At 44.4% G+C, this 26,277-nt stretch overlaps 3 non-coding genes across 3 annotated transcripts; all 3 read right to left on the reverse strand.

Moving 5' to 3' along the window:
• Positions 1-15,582: 15,582 nt before the first annotated feature.
• Positions 15,583-15,655, reverse strand: TRNAR-CCU (transfer RNA arginine (anticodon CCU)). The gene has a single exon. It is a non-coding gene; the product is annotated as a tRNA-Arg (tRNA).
• Positions 15,656-15,739: 84 nt separating this feature from the next.
• Positions 15,740-15,812, reverse strand: TRNAR-CCU (transfer RNA arginine (anticodon CCU)). Its single transcript has one exon. It is a non-coding gene; the product is annotated as a tRNA-Arg (tRNA).
• Positions 15,813-20,083: 4,271 nt separating this feature from the next.
• On the reverse strand, positions 20,084-20,156 carry TRNAR-CCU (transfer RNA arginine (anticodon CCU)). The gene has a single exon. It is a non-coding gene; the product is annotated as a tRNA-Arg (tRNA).
• Positions 20,157-26,277: the final 6,121 nt, after the last annotated feature.

Here is a 26,277-nt window from a genome sequence, read left to right on the forward strand (position 1 = left end):
TTTGATTTTTAGCTTTAATATAAATTTAAGGCTTTTGCATAACTTATAGGTTAAGGTTGTCTCCGACAGCTTATCCATCCTATCTCATATCTTTTCTTTCTATTTCAAACTTAAATGTGTGAATAATATAGCATACAATATAAAATTGTATTTTGTATGACTATATACATGATCTATTGAAAACAGACTAATAGACCCATTTAGCTATTTGACATATTCTGAGTTACATATGTCATCTCATAGGTCTAGACCTAAGGTTGTCTTCAACAACTACCTTATCTCATCATTTATTGCAAACTACACTCTATAAACAGTATAATATACTGTGCAAATCCCCCTATTTACACAATATGGTGTGGACAACTTAAATTTGTGGGTTCATACAATACGACCTAAAATATATTGTATGTTAGATCGGCCGGAAATTTTAAATGTACTATACTTTTGTGGGCTTATGTTGGGCTGTGGTGGACGACAATAACATCATCTATATGTTACCATGAGAATTATAAAACCAATTACAGAGATAAGACTAGAAGACGAGATAATTTTATTAAACCTAATTAATCTTATATTTAATATTCATAATTAATATTTAAATATTTGATGTGACACTAGCTAAACTTTACCTAGAGAACCACACACACCCCAACCGTGAAAAGAGAAGATTTGGGGCCTTGACCTGGGATGCAGAAAGCTCATGCGACTAGATAAATCAAATAGTTTTAACTTTTAAGTTGCTGATGGTCGCAGTACATAGTGCTCGTTTGGTTAGTGATCTGGGGATGCCGTGCATCTAGCCACCAGGCTCCGACATCGACGGCCTGGGATCTATCTGGCCCAGATATCTTTCAGTCACAATCAAACATGCCATACTCTTTCTACTTTTAAATAAACTTTTTTTATGTGTGCAAGTCTATTTTTATAATAAAACTAGTCGGTTGCCCGTACATCATGACGGCTCACAACAATACCAACGTAAACTATCCACCAAAAGATCACAATATTTTTTATTGATTGTCTTCGCTCTTCGCATAATATTTTTTTGATTTGACTAACTGATGTTGTTGTTTACTACATTCAATATGTCTTGGTACAATACGACCAATGAAGCAAGCGATTAGAAGAGAGTTCACAACGACTGACTGAACGAACAGAGATTGTAGAATGACATAATTCCACCATACAGAGACCAAATAATAGAAAGTTTGTGAGCTCAAGTTTATAAAACAAGTCACATGAACTCAAACTTAAAAAAAGATAAATCAAAATATGGAGTGGTTGCTAAAGTCATACATCAATAAAAACTGGATACGCTTCATATAAATTATGGTACTTTGTAGCAATTGCTAACGTTTAAAACCACCTAATAACTTTTCCTTTTACCATTAGTGTGACAATTCATTGCTGCTCCATCCAATTTAGCAACCTCAAACACCATGGAGTCCATTGCGCCAATGTGATCTCAGAAATGACCTAATGGATGCAAGAGCCAAGAACACAATGGACGAGCACCATGTGGTAGTGCTCACATAGATCTCCAAATCCTAACACATATTTTGCAGGATCCATGAGTCATCGTCAGAAAAACACAAATCATGTCCAGACAATAAATAAAGTATTAACACACCCAAATTATGTTTAGTCCTTAGCAAACCAAAAAACTATCACCCGAAATAACAGAGGAACAACACAATAATTTTTGCAATGACAGAAGGATGGGTGACAAGTACATAGAAGTGGTAGAAGCATACCGACTTGACACCGTGGTAAAGGAAAGACCATGTAGACAGGCGATGTCGAGCCATCGAACGGGTACCATAGGCAGCAAATCAGGGCCCCCCATCCCTCGCCTCCCCCGCTTCCAAGGTTTCGTAGAGCAGGAAGGGAAGGGAAGAGGCGAGCATACATGTTCGTTGTCGGAGAAGGACACGACGAATACCTAGGCATCTAGAGGCGACATAGGTAGTATACTGCTCGATACATATAGGGAGAGCAAGCAAGCGAAGAAAAAAGTCCAGCCGGAGCAGCTCCAAACCGAGGGGCACCCGCACCAGGCGTCAGTCCGAGAAGGGCTAGAGAATGCGACTGCCTTCCTAGCCCTGGACTTGCCGAGGCGACACAACACCACCACCAACTTCGTAGCATATGCCGACTGTTGTCGCGCTACGGATCTTGGTTGTCCAATATCTTAGACATGGAGTCCTCATCACCAAGATAACAAAAGTGTGGCAAACGCCACTGTCCTCCTCGGTGCCACGCACCGAAGAAAGGCTAGGAGGACTCGCCCCGTACCCGCATCAACGAGCATCGGTCGGCTCGCGGGTGTGACCGTGGGCGGGGGCAGTAGGTTGGGGAGGAAGAACGGGGTGAAGGTCGGGAAGACGAACGGGACGTCCGACGATGGCAAAAACGATGGTGCACGCATGATGTGAAACTTTCTCATGAACGAGAAGGACCTTGGTGTGTGTAGGGGTCCAGTGCTGACATGTGGGCGGCCCTTGCTCACCACTTCCCGCTCAGGCGGAGATCCGCTGCTTGTGGCCCATGACATAAGCTACCGGGCCGAACCTGACAAGAAGTCGTGCAGCCCCTACATTTATTGAGGAAAAGACGCGCCGCCTGCCACTGCGCTGACGGACGACGTGCCCTCTCAGTATTTAATGCGTCCCGTCCCATCCGCTGGCAGGCGGTGTCAAGGTCATCCAGCAGGCGGCGCGCCTGCTGGGTCTGTTGGCGGACAGTGCGCCCGTGTCGAGCGGCGCGCTATACCCGTCTTCTCTTCCACAAGAAGCTTCCCATGTACGCCAAGGATACACAGATCTCGGGCATCAGGGCACAAGAAGATTGTCTCGACAACAGATATTAGAGGATCCAAGCACTATATTCTTTATGTCCCTGGGCCCACATGTCGGGGCCCAGTCCCTTTGTGCATGCCCCCCTTCAGCTATAAAAGGGGAGGCATACGACGTTACACACACACGCAATCTGAGGACACAATCTCAGACTCGCTAGCTCATACAAGCTCTCAAGCAATACACCTCACAGTGGAGTAGGGTATTACACTCCGGCGGCCCGAACCACTCTAAACCCTTGTATGTTCTTGTGTTCTTCCCTTTCACTCCAACGATCAAGCGAAATGCCTAAGACCCTCCTCATCTCAGGACTTAGGGCGGGTGCACTCCGCCACCCGGCCGGAGATCCACTCTCCGACAGTTTCTAGGAAGCTCCAATTCAGGGATCCCTCGCCTGACCGCCATCGCAGCAAAATCAACCCAAGGACCTCCCTACACTGACCACTCCCCTACTGCTCTTGCCCCTTTCGGGTAAGGTAGTCATCAACTAGCTTTCCTAATTAGTCAGCCAAGGGCATCCCATACTATCCTTGTGGTAGCACTATTTTCCCGGGTGGTTCTCCATGTTCCCATTAACATGATGATCTTATCATGAACATAAATAACATAACAGAATAATAGGAACATGGATATAATGAAATATTAACCCAAAAATCGTGTAAAGCAATAGCATAACTACCCAATGATTCAGGGGTAAACAAGGTAAAAAGATAAACAGTCTAGGGTGACCTATTGGGCCCATCAAAATTACACCTATGCATGAATAAGTGATAATAAAGAACATTATTGGGTAACAAAAGTGGTCAAGGGCACAACTTGCCTAGCACTTGAGATTTCAGTTACCAGGGTGATTCTTCAGATCCACGTGACCGCACTGCTAGTCGTAGCAATACAAACAGACATGGTGAAAGGGAAATGTGCCCTTGGGCCATTTCTAAGTATTTTGGTGATTGAGTGCCAACACAAGTGGTCATGTGTTAATCTATGACAAATGATGGACAAAGTGAAAATCAACAAAAAGGTATGTTTCTAAGACTTAGTACTTTGTTTTAAGTACTAATGTATTGTGTCTAAGTACTGGAAACAAGAGAAATCAATTGGGAAAAGAGATGGCTTTGTTCAGCCAAAGACAGTTCAGTCTGGGAGCACCGGACAGTGTCTGGTACGCCAGGCCGGCTCTGGTGAAAAGGCCGCTCTCGGGAAATCGTCGGCAGCGTACGACTAAAATTCATCGGACTGTCCGGTGTGCACCGGACTGTCCGGTGAGCCAACGGTCGGCGAGGCCAACGGTCGGCCGCGCAATCCACGCGTGACGCGTGGCCGGCCCAACGGTCTGAAGGGGGCACCGGACTGTCCGGTGCGCCAACGGCTCCAAATCTCCAACGGTCGGCTGCGCCAAAACAGGAAAGAAATCCGCACCGGACTGTCCGGTGCGCCAGTCGACAGAAGGCAAGAATTGCCTTCCTGGAATGCTCTCAACGGCTCCTAGCTGCCTTGGGGCTATAAAAGGGACCCCTAAGCGCATGGAGGAGAACACCAAGCATCCCTTGAGCATTTCTAAGCACCAAGACCTCATTTTCGCACATTCGATTCTTTGTGATAGCAACTAGAGCTCCATTTGAGTAGAGAACTCTTTGAGTTGTGTTGAGAGCTCAAGTTGTGACTTGTGTGTGTATTGTTGCTCTGATTTTGTGTCTTGTGTGTGTTGCTCATCCCATCCTTACTTTCGTGATTCTTTGTGTTAATCAAATTGTAAGGGCAAGAGGCTCCAAGTTGTGGAGATTCCTCGCAAGCGAGATATAGTGAAACAAAGCAAAACATCGTGGTATTCAAGTGGGTCTTTGGACCGCTTGAGAGGGGTTGAGTGCAACCCTCGTCCGTTGGGACGCCACAACGTGGAGTAGGCAAGTGTTGGACTTGGCCGAACCACAGGATAAACCACTGTGCCTCTCTGTGTTGATCTCCTTGTGGTTATTGTGTTTTGCAAGAACTCCTCTCTAGCCACTTGGCTTTATTGTGCTAACTCCTAATCAAGTTTTGTGGCATTAAGTTTCAAGTTTTTATAGGATCACCTATTCACCCCCCTCTAGCTGCTCTCAATTGGTATCAGAGCCGTTCTCTTCAAGAAAGGGACTAATCGCCCGAAGGGATGGATCCTAAGGGAAAGGGGATAGTGATCAATGACAAGGAGAAGGAGTCCTTCATCAATGAGCCGAAAGACGACAAGCCCACTGACTCGGGCTCAAGTCATAAGAAGAAGGACGGGAAGAAGAAGAGGTGCATCAAGAAGATCGTCTACTACGACGACAGCGACGAGTCCTCTTCTTCCCAAAAGGACAACGATGACAACGACTACGAGAAAAAGAAGACGGTTAACTCGAACTTTTATTTTGATTACTCTCGTATTCCGCAAAATTCCAATGCTCATTTGCTTTCCATTCCCCTCGGTAAACCCCCTCACTTTGATGGAGAGGACTACAGATTTTGGAGTCACAAAATGCGTAGCCACTTGTTCTCTCTCCATCCAAGTATATGGGAGATAGTAGAAAATGGAATGCACTTTGATAGTACGGATAGTTCCATGTTCATCAATGAACAAATTCATAAAAATGCACAAGCTACTACTGTGTTGTTAGCCTCATTGTGCAGGGATGAGTACCATAAGGTGAGCGGCTTGGACAACGCCAAGCAGATTTGGGACACCCTCAAGATCTCACATGAGGGAAACGACGTCACCATGCTCACCAAGATGGAGTTGGTGGAAGGCGAACTAGGAAGGTTCGCAATGATCAGGGGGGAGGAGCCAACCCAAACATACAACAGGCTCAAGACCCTCATCAACAAAATAAGGAGCTATGGAAGCACGCGATGGACGGACCACGACGTCGTCCGCCTAATGCTAAGGTCTTTCACTGTCCTTGATCCACATCTTGTAAACAATATTCGTGAAAATCCTAGGTACACCAAGATGTCGCCTGAAGAAATACTTGGAAAGTTCGTAAGCGGGCGGATGATGATCAAGGAGGCAAGATACGTCGATGAGGCGTTGAATGGTCCAATTCATGAGCCTCAAGCCATTGCTCTCAAGGCAACAAATAGCAGGGAGGCTCTACGTAGCAAGGTGGCACAAGTTGAGGCGGCGGGGCTCAATGAGGAAGAAATGGCCCTCATCATCAAGCGCTTCAAGACGGCGCTAAAGGGTCGCAAGGAGCATCCCAAAAAGAGCAAGACGAAGGGAAAACGCTCCTGCTTCAAGTGTGGTAAGATTGGTCACTTTATTGCTAATTGTCCCGATAATGATAGTGACCAGGAACAAGGAAAGAATGGGAAAAGAGAGAACAAGAAGGTTTACAAGAAGGCTAAAGGCGAGGCACACCTTGGAAAGGAGTGGGATTCGGATTGCTCTTCGTCCGACTCCGACGACGAAGGACTCGCCGCCACCGCCTTCAACAAATCGTCTCTCTTCCCCAACGAGCATCACACCTGCCTCATGGCAAAGGAGAAGAAGGTAAGCACTCGAAATGCTATTACTTATGCCTCTGCAAGTGATGATGAATCTAGCGATGATGAAGTAGACTATGCTAGTTTATTCAAAGGATTAGATAGGACTAAAATTGATAAGATCAATGAATTAATTGATGCTTTGAATGAGAAAAATAGACTTTTAGAAAAGCAAGAAGATCTCTTATATGAAGAGCATGATAAATTTGTAAGTGCACAAGATTCTCTTGCTTTAGAAGTTAAAAAAAATAAAATGCTTTCATGTGAATTGTCTACATGCCATGAATCTATTTCTAGCTTAAAGAGTATCAATGATGACTTGAATGCTAAACTAGAAATAGCTAATAAATCAACCTCTTGTGTAGAACATGTTGTGGTTTGTAATAGGTGTAAAGATTTTAATGTTGATGCTTGTAGTGAACACCTAGTCTCCATTTCCAAATTAAAGGATGAAGTGGCTAGTCTTAATGCTCAACTTAAGACTAGCAAAAGTGAATTTGATAAACTAAAATTTGCAAGGGATGCCTACATGATTGGTAGACACCCCTCAATTAAGGATAGACTTGGCTTTAAGAGGGAAGCCAAGAACTTAACAAGTCATAAGGCTCTCATCTCCGCCAAGGAGAAAGGGAAGGCCCCTATGGCTAATAGTGCTCAAAAGAACCATGCTTTCATGTACCATGACAGAAGATATTCTAGGAATGTTCATAGAAGTTATGATGCTTTTGATTCTCATGCCATGATTGCTTCAAGTTCTTCTATTATGCATGATAGAAATTTTGCTAGGAAAAATGTTGTTCATCATATGCCTAGAAGAAATGTTGTTCATGTACCTAGGAAAGTAAGTAATGAACATTCTACAATTTACCATGCTTGCAATGCTTCCTTTGCTATTTGTAGAAAGGATAAGAAAGTGGTTGCTAGGAAATTAGGGGCAAAATGCAAGGGAGACAAAACTTGCATTTGGATTCCTAAGACTATTGTCACTAACCTTGTAGGACCCAACAAGAGTTGGGTACCTAAGACCCAAGACTAATTTGCCTTGCAGGTTTATGCATCCGGGGGATCAAGCTGGATTATCGACAGTGGATGCACAAACCACATGACGGGGGAGAAGAAGATGTTCACCTCCTACGTCAAGAACAAAGATTCCCAAGACTCAATCATATTCGGTGACAGGAATCAAGGCAAGGTTAAAGGACTAGGAAAAATAGCAATTTCTTCCGAGCATTCTATCTCTAATGTGTTTTTAGTTGAATCGCTTGGATATAATTTGTTGTCCGTTAGTCAATTATGTAATATGGGATATAATTGCTTATTCACAAATGTAGATATGTCTGTCTTTAGAAGAAGTGATGGTTCATTAGCTTTTAAGGGTGTATTAGACGACAAACTCTACTTAGTTGATTTTGCAAAAGAGGAGGCCGGTCTAGATGCATGCTTAATTGCTAAGACTAGCATGGGCTGGCTGTGGCATCGCCGTTTAGCACATGTGGGGATGAAGAACCTTCACAAACTTCTAAAGGGAGAACATATAATAGGTCTAACAAATGTAACCTTCGAAAAAGATAGACCTTGTGCAGCTTGTCAAGCAGGTAAACAGGTGGGAAGCTCTCATCATACCAAAAATGTGATGACCACATCAAGACCTTTGGAGTTGCTTCATATGGACCTCTTCGGAACTGTCGCCTACCTCAGCATCGGGGGAAGTAAGTATGGTTTAGTAATTGATGATGATTTTTCCCGCTTCACTTGGGTATTCTTTTTGCAGGACAAATCTGAAACCCAAGTGACCCTCAAGCGCTTCCTAAGGAGAGCTCAAAATGAGTTTGAGCTCAAGGTGAAGAAGATAAGGAGTGACAACAGGTCCGAGTTCAAAAACCTTCAAGTGGAGGAGTACCTTGAGGAGGAAGGAATCAAACACGAGTTCTCTGCTCCCTACACACCACAGCAAAATGGTGTGGTAGAGAGGAAGAACGGGACGCTCATAGACATGGCGAGGACAATGCTTGGAGAATTCAAGACGCCCGAGCGGTTTTGGTCGGAAGCTGTGAACACGGCTTGCCACGCCATAAACCGGGTCTACCTTCATCGCCTCCTCAAGAAGACATCATATGAGCTTCTAACCGGTAACAAACCCAACGTTTCATACTTTCGTGTATTTGGGAGTAAATGCTACATTCTAGTAAAGAAGGGTAGGAATTCCAAATTTGCTCCCAAAGCTGTAGAAGGGTTTTTGTTAGGTTATGACTCAAATACAAAAGCGTATAGAGTCTTCAACAAATCATCGGGTTTGGTTGAAGTCTCTAGCGACGTTGTATTTGATGAGACTAATGGCTCTCCAAGAGAGCAAGTTGAGCTTGATGATGTAGATGAGGAAGATGTTCCAACGGACGCAATTCGTACCATGGCGATTGGAGACGTGCGACCGCAGGAACACAAGGAACAAGATTAGCCTTCTTCCTCAACGACGGTGCACCCCCCAACCCAAGATGATGAACAGGTACCTCAAGAGGAGGCGTGTGATCAAGGGGGAGCACAAGATGTCCAAGTTGAAGAAGAAGAAGCACCACAGGTCCCTCCAACTCAAGTTCGAGCGACGATTCAAAGGAATCATCCCGTCGACCAGATTTTGGGTGATATTAGCAAGGGAGTAACTACTCGCTCTAGATTAGTTAATTTTTGTGAGTATTACTCTTTTGTCTCTTCTATTGAGCCTTTCAGGGTAGAAGAGGCCTTGCTAGATCCGGACTTGGTGTTGGCCATGCAGGAGGAGCTCAACAATTTCAAGAGAAATGAAGTTTGGACATTGGTGCCTCGTCCCAAGCAAAACGTTGTGGGAACCAAGTGGGTGTTCCGTAATAAACAAGACAAGCACGGGGTGGTGACAAGGAACAAGGCACGACTTGTGGCAAAAGGTTATGCCCAAGTCGCAGGTTTGGACTTTGAGGAGACTTTTGCTCCTGTGGCTAGGTTAGAGTCAATTCGCATATTGTTAGCCTATGATGCTCACCATTCTTTCAGGTTGTTCCAAATGGATGTGAAGAGCGCTTTCCTCAACGGGCCAATCAAGGAGGAGGTGTACGTAGAGCAACCCCCTGGCTTTGAGGATGAATGGTACCCCGACCACGTGTGTAAGCTCTCTAAGGCGCTCTATGGACTTAAGCAAGCCCCAAGAGCATGGTATGAATGCCTTAGAGACTTTCTAATTGCTAATTCTTTCAGGGTTGGGAAAGCCGATCCAACTTTATTCACTAAGACTTGTGACGGAGACTTATTCGTGTGCCAAATTTATGTCGATGACATAATATTTGGTTCTACTAACCAACAGTCTTGTGAAGAGTTTAGCAGGGTGATGACTCAAAAGTTTGAGATGTCGATGATGGGCGAGTTGAACTACTTCCTTGGGTTCCAAGTGAAGCAACTCAAGGACGGCACCTTCATCTCCCAAACGAAGTACACGCAAGACCTGCTAAAGCGATTTGGGATGAAGGACGCCAAGCTCGCAAAGACTCCAATGGGAACTGACGGACACGTCGACCTCAACAAAGGAGGTAAGTCCGTTGATCAAAAAGCGTACCGGTCTATGATAGGTTCCTTGCTTTACTTATGTGCTAGTAGACCGGATATTATGCTAAGTGTATGCATGTGTGCTAGATTTCAATCCGATCCAAGGGAGTGTCATTTAGTGGCCGTGAAGCGAATTCTTAGATATTTAGTTGCTACGCCTTGCTTCGGGATCTGGTATCCAAAGAGGTCTACCTTTGACTTGATTGGATATTCAGACTCCGACTATGCTGGATGTAAGGTTGATAGGAAGAGTACATCGGGGACGTGCCAATTCTTAGGAAAGTCCCTGGTGTCGTGGAGTTCTAAGAAACAAACTTCTGTTGCCCTATCCACCGCTGAGGCCGAGTATGTTGCCGCAGGACAGTGTTGCGCGCAACTACTTTGGATGAGGCAAACCCTCCGGGACTTTGGCTACAATCTGAGCAAAGTCCCACTCCTATGTGACAATGAGAGTGCTATCCGCATGGCGGACAATCCTGTTGAGCACAGCCGCACAAAGCACATAGACATCCGACATTACTTTTTGAGAGACCACCAGCAAAAGGGAGATATTGAAGTGTTTTATGTTAGCACCGAGAACCATCTAGCCGATATCTTTACCAAGCCTTTAGATGAGAAGACCTTTTGTAGGCTGCGTAGTGAGCTAAATGTCTTAGATTCGCGGAACCTGGATTGATTTATAGCATACATGTGTTTTATGCCTTGATCATGTTCCTTATGAATTTTGTGCTTATTTATGGTGCTCAAGTTGTACAAGCACTCCCCGGACCTCACAAGTCCATTTGCAAGAGATGCACATATTTAGGGGGAGATGTGCTACAACTTGACCCTTTGAGACTAACTATGTGCTTGAGTTTGCTTGATTTAGTCTCAAAGGTAGATTGAAAGGGAAAGGTGAACTTGGACCATGAAAGACTTCCACTGCACTCCGATGAGAGGGTAACTTACTCCAAATTCATCTTCATGTCTCTTATTGTCTTTTGCTCTTAATTGACAATTTTGGTGAGGCAATGGGGTTTGAGGGCCAAAAATGATCTCGTTTTGGTGCTTGATGCCAAAGGGGGAGAAATTAAGGCCAAAGCAATAAATGGATCAGCTACCACTTGAGAATTTTGAAAATAGTAGAATAGAGCTTTTGGTTTGACAAAACTCTCTTATTGTCTCTCTTGTCAAAAGTTGGCCTCTTGTGGGGAGAATGGTTGATTATGGGAAAAAGGGGGAGTTTTTGAAATCTTTGATCAATTTCTCTTGGAACAACTCTCTTTATGTCTCAACAAGTGTGTTTGACTTAGAGATAGGAAATTGAGGTTGATTTGCAAAAACAAAACCAAGTGGTGGCAAAGAATGATCCAAATATGTCAAATTTGATTCAAAACAAATCTGTGTTCTTATTTGCATTGATGTTGCACATCGTTGTATTGTTGTTGTTGTGTTGGCATAAATCACCAAAAATGGGGAGATTGAAAGGAAAATGTGCCCTTGGGCCATTTCTAAGTATTTTGGTGATTGAGTGCCAACACAAGTGGTCATGTGTTAATCTATGCCAAATGATGGACAAAGTGAAAATCAACATAAAGGTATGTTTCTAAGACTTAGTACTTTGTTTTAAGTACTAATGTATTGTGTCTAAGTACTGGAAACAGGAGAAATCAATTTGGAAAAGAGATGGCTTTGTTCAGCCAAAGACACTTCAGTCTGGGAGCACCGGACTGTCCGGTGGTGCACCGGACAGTGTCCGGTGCGTCAGGCTGGCTCTGGTGAAAAGGCCGCTCTCGGGAAATCGTCGGTGGCGTACGGCTAAAATTCACCGGACTGTCCGGTGAGCCAACGGTCGGCCAGGCCAACGGTCGACCGCGCAATCCGCGCGTGACGCGTGGCCGACCCAACGGTCTGAAGGGGGCACCAGACTGTCCGGTGCGGCAACGGCTCCAAATCTCCAACGGTCGGCTGCGCCAAAACAGGAAAGAAATCCGCACCGGACAGTGTCCGGTGGTGCACCGGACTGTCCGGTGCGCCAATCGACAGAAGGCAAGAATTGCCTTCCTGGAATGCTCTCAACGACTCCTAGCTGCCTTGGGGCTATAAAAGGGACCCCTAGGCGCATGGAGGAGAACACCAAGCATCCCTTGAGCATTCCTAAGCACCAAGACCTCATTTCCGCACATTCGATTCTTTGTGATAGCAACTAGAGATCCATTTGAGTAGAGAACTCTTTGAGTTGTGTTGAGAGCTCAAGTTGTGACTTGTGTGCGTATTGTTGCTCTGATTTGTGTCTTGTGTGTGTTGCTCATCCCATCCTTACTTCCGTGATTCTTTGTGTTAATCAAATTGTAAGGGCGAAAGGCTCCAAGTTGTGGAGATTCCTCGCAAGCGGGATATAGTGAAACAAAGCAAAACATCGTGGTATTCAAGTGGGTCTTTGGACCGCTTGAGAGGGGTTGAGTGCAACCCTCGTCCATTGGGACGCCACAACGTGGAGTAGGCAAGTGTTGGACTTGCCCGAACCATGGGATAAACCATTGTGCCTCTCTGTGTTGATCTCCTTTGTGGTTATTGTGTTTTGCAAGAACTCCTCTCTAGCCACTTGGCTTTATTGTGCTAACTCCTAATCAAGTTTTGTGGCATTAAGTTTCAAGTTTTTACAGGATCACCTATTCACCCCCTTTAGGTGCTCTCACATGGTATAGAAAAAATTAACATCACACCAAACATAAGAACATACTGCATAATAAAGATCTACGCGTTGCTACGAGATCGTGGGGACGAGAACCACTGAAATCGGAGTTACGGTTAAAGAGTTATGATTCTATAAAAGATCTATGTGATTAAAATATTAAATTATATTATAAATTGGTTAGTATAAATCATATGAGAGAATATCTTATAAATAATTTAACTCACTTTGATCTAAGTTATAAATTGACCATAAATTATATTCTAGTAGATTATAATGATAAGGAGATTAACAAGACTAACCAACATAAGTTAAATCAAGATCTAATTATAAAGAATGTGACATGGCACAATAAATGTTGTTATTGCATAATATATATTTATACGAGATTAACGCAACTTGAACGGATTAAATCGGAGTTATAGATTTTAATTTATGAATTTCTAAGGATTTTATGTGTTTTGTACAAGATTAAATAGGATATAAATTTTAATGTGACTTTCATGTCAAAACAGAGGCACTAGGTGATGCACAACAATATTACCAAATTATAAAAATTTGAATGGGTCAATTTGGACTAAGTATGAATTTTCTAGGGATTAAACAAGTTTCTGCAATTAATTTTATACTAAAAATCTATTTCCATAATCATTTATTCTCTTTCTCTATCCTCTAGATCATGCACACTATTACAGAAAAGCACAGGGGCAACTTTATAAAACTCGCCCAAACTCAGCCAACCATCAAATGGACTGCGGGTTAATTATCCAATCTCCAGGGGGTTCTTATGAAAATGTGTTCGTGAAGGGGTATCGCAGAACACCGGTCGTCCAATCTAAACCAAAGGTCACGATTAAATCTGGCCGCGCTCAAATCGGTACGCAACCCGAGCCCCAGGATCCAAGATCTACGCCCCGGATTTAATTAGACTGCTATCAATCCTATGCCCTTGGATTCCAATCTGGTGGTCCCATTTTAATGAGTCGAACTGGTACCCCAGCTCCCAATCCAAGCCGTCCGATCATTAACCTACCGTTTAGATCTAATAGCCAGGTATTCTGATCCCAGCCGCACATGACTCATCCAACGCCTCACCGATCGCCTTCCTCCCCAGGCAGACCTCCGGTCAGTGGCAGACAATCCCCATGGCGGAGATCCACCGACGACAACCCGTTCATCGCCCAGTGAGCTAACTTTCGATTGGAGACACACAACACGATGCAAGAGCGGAGGCAAAGATAACAGGCAAGGTATTACCGATGGAAGCGCTGTGGTGAGGCCGGTCCGCGGCATGAAGCGGAGCCGCGACGAAGCCAGAGCTCCGATGAGAAATTATGGCGCCACCATAATGTCCCGCACCCGGTCCGACTGCCGGTGAGATTCCTCGAGCACCAGAGACGATCCTCGTGAACGCCCATGACGTTAGCGACGACGAGCAGTAGATTCATGGGTGGCGGCCCTCTCTCGGCCTGGCGATGGCGGTGGACTGGAATTTTTCCTCACTGCACTAATGGTGGCTCGACGGATCTCCCTTTGGATGGCTCAGAGGGGCACGGCTTTAAACCCTGGACTGAGTCCGAGCAGGTGAGCATGCCCTGAGATCACGCTCGGTCCGGTCGTAACCGCACGATCCAAGTCTTACGGGGGAGATCCGGACGTCCGTTATAGAGGGAGAGGAAGAATCTGACACCCCGGCCCGCACGCCAGTGTCAACACCTGAGAGGGGAGGCTGCAAGCAGGGCCAGTCTGTCAGTGCGCGATGCGAAAGAGCATGGGGCTGTGCGGGTGAGGACATGGGCCCACATGCCAGCCCGAGGCGGTTTCATGTGTGCGCGGGTTAAGAGCGGCTGACAGGGGGGTCCACCTGTCGGCACACGTGGAAATGAAGTCTGGGCCGCGCAGAAGTAATTCCTTAGTGGACCAAATAGCGGGAACTCAGCCCATCAGAGTATTTCTCCTTTTCTTTTTCTTCTATTTTCTGTTTTTCTTTATTCATAATTATTTTGAATCCAATTTTGAATTTGAATATGAATTTCACCTTTGAATCAATTATACAAATAACTCTAGTGTAGGAATAATATATTTTTATTTACTTATTTTTATCTACATAATATTTATTTTCTTCCTTTTTCTAAATTCTAGAATTTCCTTCTCATCCTCTATTTTCTATCCCCTTTTGATTTACAAAATTAAAATTCAAATCCAGGATAAAGTTTAGGAATTCAAAATTTTAACACATACTCAAAATCAATTGTGAAGTAATAGATATATATTTATTTTAGTTGATTTATTTGTTTGGTAGATGTTTGAGATATGCAAAACACTCATATTGTTTTCTTCCTCCTTAGGAAAATGATATTCTGAAGGTGGGATAAGAAGTAAAAGTTACTTTAGAATTAAGTATTCATGTAAATAAATGCTTATGGTACATCATCTATTGATATGCATAATCATTTAGTTGAATAGAAATCTAATCTATTACTTCTTTTCTACAATAATTCTTGGTTTTCAAAATTCAATCCTCAATTTTCAATACTCAAATGTATAATTTGAGATATCTGAAATTACTATTTTATTTCTTCATATATTTATTTTATTGCTGTTAATTAATTTTTTTATACAGATTTTGGGCCTTACACCCTCCAAATCCCATCCCACCAAATCAGCCTCAATCATTTTCCATACTCTTGATCCCAAACATGCTTTGCTCCCAACAAGATGAGGTGCCAAGTACGGGATGCGGACACAGAATGAAGTCCTGAATCGGTAAATGTCGATAAAAAATGGAAATCCGTTGGAATGTGTTGGCAGTAAAAAAATGGCAAAAAAAAAACACGGCAGGCAGAGGAATAGCGTTGGAATAAACAAAAAAATAAGGATTCATTAAAGTCACTGAAACAGTATTAAATGTCATTTAAAAATATAGAGTGTAGACATCTGAAAGGCTTCAATGAAAGTCATCGCAGTTATAAAAAAATTAGACGCGCCAGGTAGGGGTCGAACCTACGGCCTTCTGCTTAGGAAACAGACGCTCTATCCACTGAGCTACAGGCGCCTTGTTGATTCTAAATGAAAGTCACTGCAATTTTAAAATTAACTTCAAGAGGCCGGTATTACACTCGCAGTAAAAAAAATCAAACGCGCCAGGTAGGGGTCGAACCTACGGCCTTCTGCTTAGGAAACAGACGCTCTATCCACTGAGCTACAAGCGCCTTATTGTTTCTAAATTATCATCCATTGATTAGACTGCGCTTACTTTCGTCATGCTGGCAGAGGAGACAACCGCACCGTGTGTGGCCGGTGTCCTGAAAACGACGAAACGGTGTTCATCAGCACGTCTGCTAAATTCACAGTGAACGAACATCCTGTGACACGCGGGGCATGTTTGATTACGTGGCCTGGGCTAGACAGGTTTAGATTTTAATCTAATAGCCAGGGTAGCTGAAATCTAGCTGCAACAACGCAATCCAATCTTGTTTTATATATGTGACATTTACTGGATTTTGATCGTTACAGTAGTACATGCCGTTTTACGCGTTGTGCAGGCGGCCACCCTGCGTGCTTGTGCCTTGTGGTACCGCTGCTGCCTCCGCCGGCTCGGAATACTCTGAATAAAAGCCAGGTGATGAATCCACCCTTATGCTTCTGGTCCAGGTCCTGCTGCGGTGCTGCCGACGACGACGACAAAGCCGGTGGCCGCCGGCCGTCCTGCCGCGGGACTTGCGCGATCAGAGACATCGTCCAGGCCTGTGGATGGGAGCTGACGCCAGAGACGAAACTGCCAAACGCGCCCGCGTTTCTCAAGGCAGCAGCGGAAGAAAGAGACACCGTCATCGTCATCGGCGATCGACAGCTCTAACAGTCTCGCTCTGCGCTAGGCCACGCCAAGCGGTCTAACGGTCTAGCTCTAGCACCGCCACCCATGGCGCAGCTACTGGCCCATTCGGACGGCCGCGACCGCGAGAGGGGCAAAAGACGCACCCAGCCATCCCGGACGGAGTATATAAGTTGCCGCCTGACCGCGACCAGTGCAGCAGTGCGTGCTCCGGACTCCGGTGGCACCGCACGGTCACGCGATGGAGTCGACGACGGCCCGGGCGCTGCTCTACTTCTGCTGCCTCGCGCTGTACCTCTGCCGCCGCGCTCCGCCCTGCCTGTGGGCGGAGGCCGCCGCCGGCGGGTACGCTGCCCGCGCGGCGGCGGTGGACGAAGGAGGCGCGCGGCTCCGCGCCCAGCTCGCGGCCATCGCCGCCGCCGGCGACGACGACGTCCGGAACCTCGACGTGTATGCTAGGTGCGATATATTACAACGAAGGAACATCGATAGATGTGTATATGGTTGTTAGTATGTTACCGTTACCAAGAAGTAGACATGAGGGGGTGTTTGGTTTCTATGGACTAATGTTTAGTCCTTTTATTTTATTCCTTTTTAGTGTATAAATTACTAAATATAGAAACTAAAATAAAGTTTTAGTTTCTATATTTGGCAATTTTGAAACTATAATAAAATAAAATATAGGGACTAAACATTAGTCCATAGAAACCAAACACCCCCAGTACATCAGTGTTCACTGTTCAGTGTCACTATATATCTGGGGCAGGAGAACCGTGGAGACGTACGTTCTGAGACTGAGAGCGATGGAGACTTGACATGGTTCCGGGGAGTCGCAGTTGCAACGTCGTCGATTCCTTCCGATAGATTTCACGGGAGAGAATAGCTGCGCTAGCTGAGCGGTTTATATATCGTCGGCAGAACGCCGGCGCCGCCCATGTTTGTGACCTTGTGTGGCGCGTGGTGGTGGGCCGGGGACTCTTTCCATGAAAACAACAGCTAATTAACAAGAGGAATAATTGGTATCGGTGTTTGGTATAGAAAGCTCTAGCGAAGACGAAGACGCGATCACGGGCAAGAACCGCACAATATGTATAATAAATTAATAATCCAATAATTGGCCTACTCTGCACAATATAATCCAATAAGCGGTAATAATACAATACTCCTCCTGCCCTCCACACCCCGCGGCTGGACTGGACTTGGAGGTCTGGACTCTGGAGAGGGCGCCAGACGCAAGTGGCCAGGCCAGTCGACCCACAATCCCACTCCCCATTTGATTAGAAGCTCCTGTGCAGCTGCAGCACCCTGCATAATCTATTTTGTTCTTGCCCTAGCCCCCACCTAGCGCTCGCACGCCATGGCGTGGCCGTGGTCACCGCCGCCGCGGCAAACCGCGCGCTTCGTCGTCGTCGTCGTCGTCGCCGTCGTTCTTCTCTTCGCTGCTGCCCCGTGGCCCCGTGCGGCCGCCCAGGCCGGGTACCACGTCGTGTCGGTGTCAGGGACGGGGGGCCAACTGTCGGCGCGGCTGGAGCTCACCGGCGCCGGCCAGAAGGCAGAGCTCGGGCCCGACGTTCGCAGGCTCAGCCTCACCGCGAGGCAAGTATGCTATTTCTTTCTTTCTGGATTGATTACAAATCCTAGTACTACTAGCGCGTGCTTCCATGCCGTGGGTTGCTTATCCAATCCTCAGCTAGCTACTTCGTGGTCCGGATTAGCGCTGCTTAGCGCGTGATGCCGTGACGTCTATGCAGTTCCGGAATAAAAATAGCGTATAGATGTTCCGATGCACTAGAGCTAATAGTAGTTAGCTAACAAATTTGTTTGTGAAATTAGCTAACTAATAAATAGCTATATAACTTAGATAATTTGTTAAAAGTAACTAATAAATAAATTATTATCTAGCATGTTTGAATGTTTATAACTAATTTTAACAACTAACTATTGTCTCAAACATCTCCTTGGTCTTACACCCGAACAAGTAATCGCTTTAATGCCCCGCACCCGGTCCGACTGCCGGTGAGATTCCTCGAGCACCAGAGACGATCCTCGTGAACGCCCATGACGTTAGCGACGACGAGCAGTAGATTCATGGGTGGCGGCCCTCTCTCGGCCTGGCGATGGCGGCGGACTGGAATTTTTTCCTCACTGCGCTAATGGTGGCTCGACGGATCTCCCTTTGGATGGCTCAGAGGGGCACGGCTTTAAACCCTGGACTGAGTCCGAGCAGGTGAGCATGCCCTGAGATCACGCTCGGTCCGGTCGTAACCGCGCGATCTGAGTCTTACGGGGGAGATCCAGGCGTCCGTTACAGAGGGAGAGGAAGAATCTGACACCCCGGCCCGCACACCAGTGTCAACACCCGGGAGGGGAGGCTACAAGCAGGGCCAGTCTGTCAGTGCGTGATGCGAAAGAGCGTGGGGCTGCGCGGGTGAGGACATGGGCCCACATGCCAGCCCGAGGCGGTTTCATGTGCGCGCGGGTTAAGAGCGGCTGACAGGAGGGTCCACCTGTCGGCACGCGTGGAAATGAAGTCTAGGCCGCGCAGAAGTAATTCCTTAGTGGGCTGAATAGAGGGAACTCAGCCCATCAGAGTATTTCTCCTTTTCTTTTTCTTCTATTTTCTGTTTTTCTTTATTCATAATTATTTTGAATCCAATTTTAGATTTGAATATGAATTTCACCTTTGAGTCAATTATACAAATTCAAACTCTAGTGTAGGAATAATATATTTTTATTTACTTATTTTTATCTACATAATATTTATTTTCTTCTTTTTTCTAAATTCTAGAATTTCCTTCTCATCCTCTATTTTCTATCCCCTTTTGATTTACAAAATTAAAATTCAAATCCAAGATAAAATTTAGGAATTCAAATTTTTAACACATACTCAAAATCAATTGTGAAGTAATAGATATATATTTATTTTAGCTGATTTATTTGTTTAGTAGATGTTTGAAATATGCAAAACACTCATATTGTTTTCTTCCTCCTTAGGAAAATGATATTCTGAAGGTGGGATAAAAAGTAAAAGTTACTTTAGAATTAAATATTCATGTAAATAAATGCTTATGGTACATCATCTATTGTTATACATAATCATTTAGTTGAATAGAAATCTAATCTATTACTTCTTTTCTACAATAATTCTTGGTTTTCAAAATCCAATCCTCAATTTTCAATACTCAAATATATAATTTAAGATATCTGAATTTACTATTTTATTTCTTCATATATTTATTTTATTGTTGTTAATTAATTTTTATACATATTTTGGGCCTTACACTCTCAAAATCCCCTCCCACCAAATCAGCCTCAATCATTTTCCATACTCTTGCTCCCAAACATGCTTTGCTCCCAACAAGCTCAGGTGCCAAGATGCGGACACATATTGAAGTCCTGAATCGGTAAATGTCGATAAAAAAATGGGAAACCCGTTGGAATGTGTTGGCAGTAAAAAAAATGGCAAAAAAAAAACACGGCAGGCAGAGGAATAGCGTTGGAATAAACAAAAAAATTAAGGATTCATTGAAGTCACTGAAACAGTATTAAGACATCATTAAAAATTTGGAACTGAAACAGTATTAAATGTCAATTAAAAAATTAGAGTGTAAACATCTGAAAGGCTTCGATGAAAGTCACTACTGTAGACGCGCCAGGTAGGGGTCGAACCTACGGCCTTCTGCTTAGGAAACAGACGCTCTATCCACTGAGCTACAAGCGCCTTAATGACTCTAAATGATCATCAGATTATAAGACTGCGCTTATTTTTGTCATGCTGGCAGAGGAGACAGTGTGGATGTCCTGAAAACGACGAAACGGTGTTCATCGGCACGTCTGCTAGATTCACCGGGAACGAGCATCCTGTGACACTGACACGCGGGGCATGTTTGATTACGTGGCCTGGGCTAGACAGGTTTAGGTTAATCTGATAGCCAGGGTAGCTGAAATCTAGCTGTAACAACGCAATCCAGTCTCGTTTTATATATGTGACATTTACTGGATTTTGTTCGTTACAGTAGTACATGCCGTTTTACGCGTTGTGCAGGCGGGCACCATGCGTGCTTGTAATCGCTTTAATGATTTGTTTCTTTTTGTTTGTTGCTATTGAATAGAAAAAATAGCTCGATGGCCTTTTTCTAGTATATATACATTTTTTGAGGAGTTGAGAACAGCTGGTAGTAGATGGCTTGATGATTACGACAGCGTACCGAATAAGTTATGTATATATTAGTAGTTTTCAGTATATGAGCCAAATAGGTAGTAGAATTGACCAGTTTAATTAAAGGCATCACGTGTTTCAGCTTGCGTGGTACTATATAATTATATCTTCTACCTACTACCATCTCCTTTTTTTTATGATAGAACATAGAAGAGACCGCTCTATTGCAACAGTAACAAGGCGAAAACAAAACAAGGACCAAGCTCTAATGTTTTTTTTCTTCTTTCACGTTAGTAACTGAAAGTCGCCTAGAGTGGGGGTGAATAGGGCGAAACTGAAATTCTCAAAAATAATCACAACTACAAGCCGGGTTAGCGTTAGAAATATAATAGAGTCCGCGAGAGAGGGTGCAAAACAAATCGCAAGCGAATAATGAAGTGAGACACGCGGATTTGTTTTACCGAGGTTCGGTTCTCTCAAACCTACTCCCCGTTGAGGAGGCCACAAAGGCCGGGTCTCTTTCAACCCTTACCCTATCTCAAACGGTCCCTCGGACCGAATGAGCTTTCTCTTCTCAATCACTTGGAACACAAAAGTTCCCACAAGTACCACCACAAGTTTGGTGTCTCTTGCCTCAATTACAAGTGAGTTTGATCGCAATGAAAGAATCAAGAAAGAAGAAAGCAATCCAAGCGCAAGGGCTCGAAAGAACACAAGCAAATCTCTCTCTCTAATCACTAGGGCGTTGTGTGGAATTTGGAGAGGATTTGATCTCTTTGGTGTGTCTAGAATTGAATGCTAGAGCTCTTGTAAGTAGTTGGGAAGTGGAAAAACTTGGATATGTTGAATGTGGGGTGGTTGGGGGTATTTATAGCCCCAACCACCAAACTAGCCGTTTGGTGAGGCTGTCTGTTCGATGGCGCACCGGACAGTCCGGTGCACACCGGACATGTCCGGTGCGACAGCCACGTCACCAAAAGTCGTTGGGTTCGACCGTTGGAGTTCTGTCTTCTGGGCCCACCTGGATGTCCGGTGGCGCACCGGACATGTACTGTAGATTGTCCGGTGCGCCAGCATGGGCGTGTCTGACCTCTGCGCGCGCTGGCGCGCATTAATTGCGCCTGCAGGTAGCCGTTGGCGTCGTAGTAGTCGTTGCCCCGCTGTTACACCGGACAGTCCGGTGAATTATAGCGGAGTGGCCGAAGTGAATTCCCGAGGCTGGCGAGTTCCGGAGGCCGCTCTTCCTTGGAGCACCGGACATGTCCGGTGTACACCGGACAGTCCGGTGAATTATAGCGGAGTCGCATCCTCTGGTGCACCGGACATGTCCGGTGGCACACCGGACAGTCCGGTGCGCCAGACCAGAGGTGCCTTCGGTTGTCCCTTTGCTCTTTGGTTGAACCCAATACTTTATCTTTTTATTGGCTAAGTGTGAACCTTTAGCACCTGTATAACTTATGCACTAGAGTAAACTAGTTAGTCCAAATATTTGTGTTGGGCAATTCAACCACCAAAATTAATTAGGGACTAGGTGTAAGCCTAATTCCCTTTCAATCTCCCCCTTTTTGGTGATTGATGCCAACACAAACCAAAGCAAATATAAAAGTGCATAATTGAACTAGTTTGCATAATGTAAGTGCAAAGGTTGCTTGGAATTGAGCCAATAAATGTTACTTACTAGATGTGCATGGATTGTTTCTTTATTTTTAACATTTTGGACTACGCTTGCACCACATGTTTTGTTTTTGCAAATTCTTTTTGTAAATCCTTTTTCAAAGTCCTTTTGCAACATAGTCAAAGGTAGATGAATAAGATTTTTGCAAAGCATTTTCATGTTTTTTTTTAAAAAAAAATTCTTCCCTTGTTTCAAATGCTTTTCCTTTGACTAAACAAAAATCTCTCTAAATGAGATCCTCCTCTTAGTGTTCAAGAGGGTTTTGACATATCATTTTTGAATTACTACTTCCTCCCCCTTTAGAACATAATAAGATACCAATTTGAAATTGACCAATTGAAAATCTCCAAATGTTTAAAATTAGGTGGTGGTGCGGTCCTTTTGCTTTGGGCTCATAGTTTCTCCCCCTTTGGCATGAATCACCAAAAACGGAATCATTAGAGCCCGACGAAATACTTTCTCCTCCTTTGGTTATAAAATAAATGAGTGAAGATAATACCAAAGTTGGAGAGATGCTCGGAGTGACGGCGAAGGATGAGTAGTAGAGTGGAGTGGAAGCCTTTGTCTTCGCCGAAGACTCCAATTCCCTTTCAATATACCTATGACTTGGTTTGAAAGACACTTGAAAACATATTAGTCATAGCATATATAGAAGAGACATGATCAAATGTATACTTGTGTGCTATGTGTGCAAATTAGCAAAAGAAGTTCCTGGAATCAAGAATATTGAGCTCATGCCTAAGTTTGGTAAAAGTTTGTTCATCAAGAGGCTTGGTAAAGATATCGGCTAATTGATCTTTAGTGTTAATGTATGAAATCTCGATATCCCCCTTTTGTTGGTGATCCATAAGAAAATGATACCGAATGGCTATGTGTTTAGTGCGGCTATGCTCAACGGGATTATCCGCCATGCAGATTGCACTCTCATTATCACATAGAAGAGGAACTTTGGTCAATTTGTAACCATAGTCCCGCAGGGTTTGCCTCATCCAAAGCAATTGCGCGCAACAATGGCCTGCGGCAATATACTCGGCTTCGGCGGTGGAAAGAGCGACCGAATTTTGCTTCTTTGAAGCCCAAGACACCAAGGATCTTCCCAAGAACTGGCAAGTCCCCGATGTGCTCTTTCTATTAATCTTACACCCCGCCCAATCGACATCCGAATAACCAATCAAATCAAATGTGGATCACCGAGGGTAACAAAGCCCAAACTTAGGAGTATAAGCCAAATATCTCAAGATTCGTTTTACGGCCGTAAGGTGTGATTCCTTAGGGTCGGCTTGGAATCTTGCACACATGCAAACGGAAAGCATAATGTCCGGTCGAGATGCACATAAATAAAGCAATGAACCAATCATCGACCGGTATACCTTTTGATCCACGGACTTACCTCCCGTGTCGAGGTCGAGATGCCCATTTGTTCCCATGGGTGTCTTGATGGGCTTAGCATCCTTCATTCCAAACTTGGTTAGAATGTCTTGAGTGTACTTCGTTTGGCTAATGAAGGTGCCCTCTTGGAGTTGCTTGACTTGGAATCCTAGAAAATACTTCAACTCCCCCATCATCGACATCTCGAATTTCTTTGTCATGATCCTACTAAATTCTTTACATGTAGATTCGTTAGTAGACCCAAATATGATATCATCAACATAAATTTGGCATACAAACAAATCATTGTCAAGAGTTTTAGTGAATAAAGTAGGATCGGCCTTGCCGACTTTGAAGCCATTTGCAATAAGGAAATCTCTAAGGCATTCATACCATGCTCTTGGGGCTTGCTTGAGCCCATAAAGCACCTTAGAGAGCTTATAGACATGGTTAGGATACTCACTGTCTTCAAAGCCGGGAGGTTGCTCAATATAGACCTCCTCCTTGATTGGTCCATTGAGGAAGGCACTCTTCACGTCCATTTGATAAAGCTTGAAGCCATGGTAAGTAGCATAGGCTAATAATATGCGAATTGACTCAAGCCTAGCTACGGGTGCATAGGTTTCACCAAAATCCAAACCTTCGACTTGTGAATACCCCTTGGCCACGAGTCGAACTTTGTTCCTTGTCACCACACCATGCTCGTCTTGTTTGTTGCGGAAGACCCACTTGGTTCCTACAACATTTTGGTTAGGACGTGGAACCAAATGCCATACCTCGTTCCTCGTGAAATTGTTGAGCTCCTCTTGCATTGCCATCACCCAATCCGAATCTTGGAGTGCTTCCTCTACCCTGTGTGGCTCAATAGAGGAAACAAAAGAGTAATGCTCACAAAAATGGGCAACACGAGATCGAGTGGTTACCCCCTTATGAATGTCGCCGAGGATGGTGTCGATGGGGTGATCTCGTTGGATTGCTTGGTGGACTCTTGGGTGTGGCGGTCTTGGTTCTTCATCCTCCTTGTCTTCATCATTTGCATCTCCCCCTTGATCATTGCCGTCGTCTTGAGGAGGCTCATCATTTTGTTCTACCTCTTGATCAACTTGAGCCTCGTCCTCATTTTGGGTTGGTGGAGATGCTTGCGTGGAGGAGGATGGTTGATCTTGTACATGTGGAGGCTCTTCGTATTCCTTAGGACACACATCCCAAATGGACATGTTCCTTAGCGCTATGCATGGAGCCTGTTCTTCACCTATCTCATCAAGATCAACTTGCTCTACTTGAGAGCCGTTAGTCTCATCAAACACAACGTCACAAGAAACTTCAACAAGTCCTGAGGACTTGTTAAAGACTCTATATGCCCTTGTGTTTGAGTCATATCCTAGTAAAAAGCCTTCTACAGTTTTAGGAGCAAATTTAGATTTTCTACCTCTTTTGACAAGAATAAAACATTTGCTACCAAAAACTCTAAAATATGAAATATTGGGCTTTTTACCGGTTAGGAGTTCATAGGATGTCTTCTTGAGGATTCGGTGTAGATATAACCGGTTGATGGCGTAGCAAGCAGTGTTGACCGCCTCGGCCCAAAAACGATCCGGTGTCTTGTACTCATCAAGCATGGTTCTTGCCATGTCCAATAGAGTTCGATTCTTCCTCTCCACTACACCATTTTGTTGTGGGGTGTAGGGAGAAGAGAACTCATGTTTGATGCCCTCTTCCTCAAGAAAGCCTTCAATTTGAGAGTTCTTGAACTCCGTCCCATTGTCGCTTCTAATTTTCTTGATCCTTAAGCCGAACTCATTTTGAGCCCGTCTCAAGAATCCCTTTAAGGTTTCTTGGGTATGAGATTTTTCCTGCAAAAAGAATACCCAAGTGAAGCGAGAATAATCATCCACAATAACTAGACAGTACTTACTCCCGCCGATGCTTATGTAAGCAATCGGGCCGAATAGATCCATGTGGAGTAGCTCAAGTGGCCTGTCGGTCGTCATGATGTTCTTGTGTGGATGTTGGGACCCAACTTGCTTTCCTGCTTGGCATGCGCTACAAATCCTGTCTTTCTCAAAATGAACATTTGTTAGTCCTAAAATGTGCTCTCCCTTTAGAAGCTTATGAAGATTCTTCATTCCAACATGGGCTAGTCAGCGGTGCCAGAGCCAACCCATGTTAGTCTTAGCAATTAAGCATGTGTCGAGTTCAGCTCTATCAAAATCTACCAAGTATAGCTGACCCTCTAATACACCCTTAAATGCTATTGAATCATCACTTCTTCTAAAGACAGTGACACCTACATCAGTAAAGAGACAATTGTAGCCCATTTGACATAATTGAGATACAGAAAGCAAATTGTAATCTAAAGAATCTACAAGAAAAACATTGGAAATAGTATGGTCAGGTGATATAGCAATTTTACCCAATCCTTTGACCAAACCTTGATTTCCATCCCCGAATGTGATAGCTCGTTGGGGATCTTGGTTTTTCTCATATGAGGAGAACATCTTCTTCTCCCCGGTCATGTGGTTTGTGCACCCGCTGTCGAGTATCCAACTTGAGCCCCCGGATGCATAAACCTACAAAACAATTTTAGTTCTTGACTTTAGGTACCCAAACGGTTTTGGGTCCTTTGGCATTAGAAACAAG

This window comes from Zea mays, chromosome 6 (assembly GCF_902167145.1).
Source record: "Zea mays cultivar B73 chromosome 6, Zm-B73-REFERENCE-NAM-5.0, whole genome shotgun sequence".
Lineage (NCBI taxonomy): Eukaryota > Viridiplantae > Streptophyta > Magnoliopsida > Poales > Poaceae > Zea > Zea mays.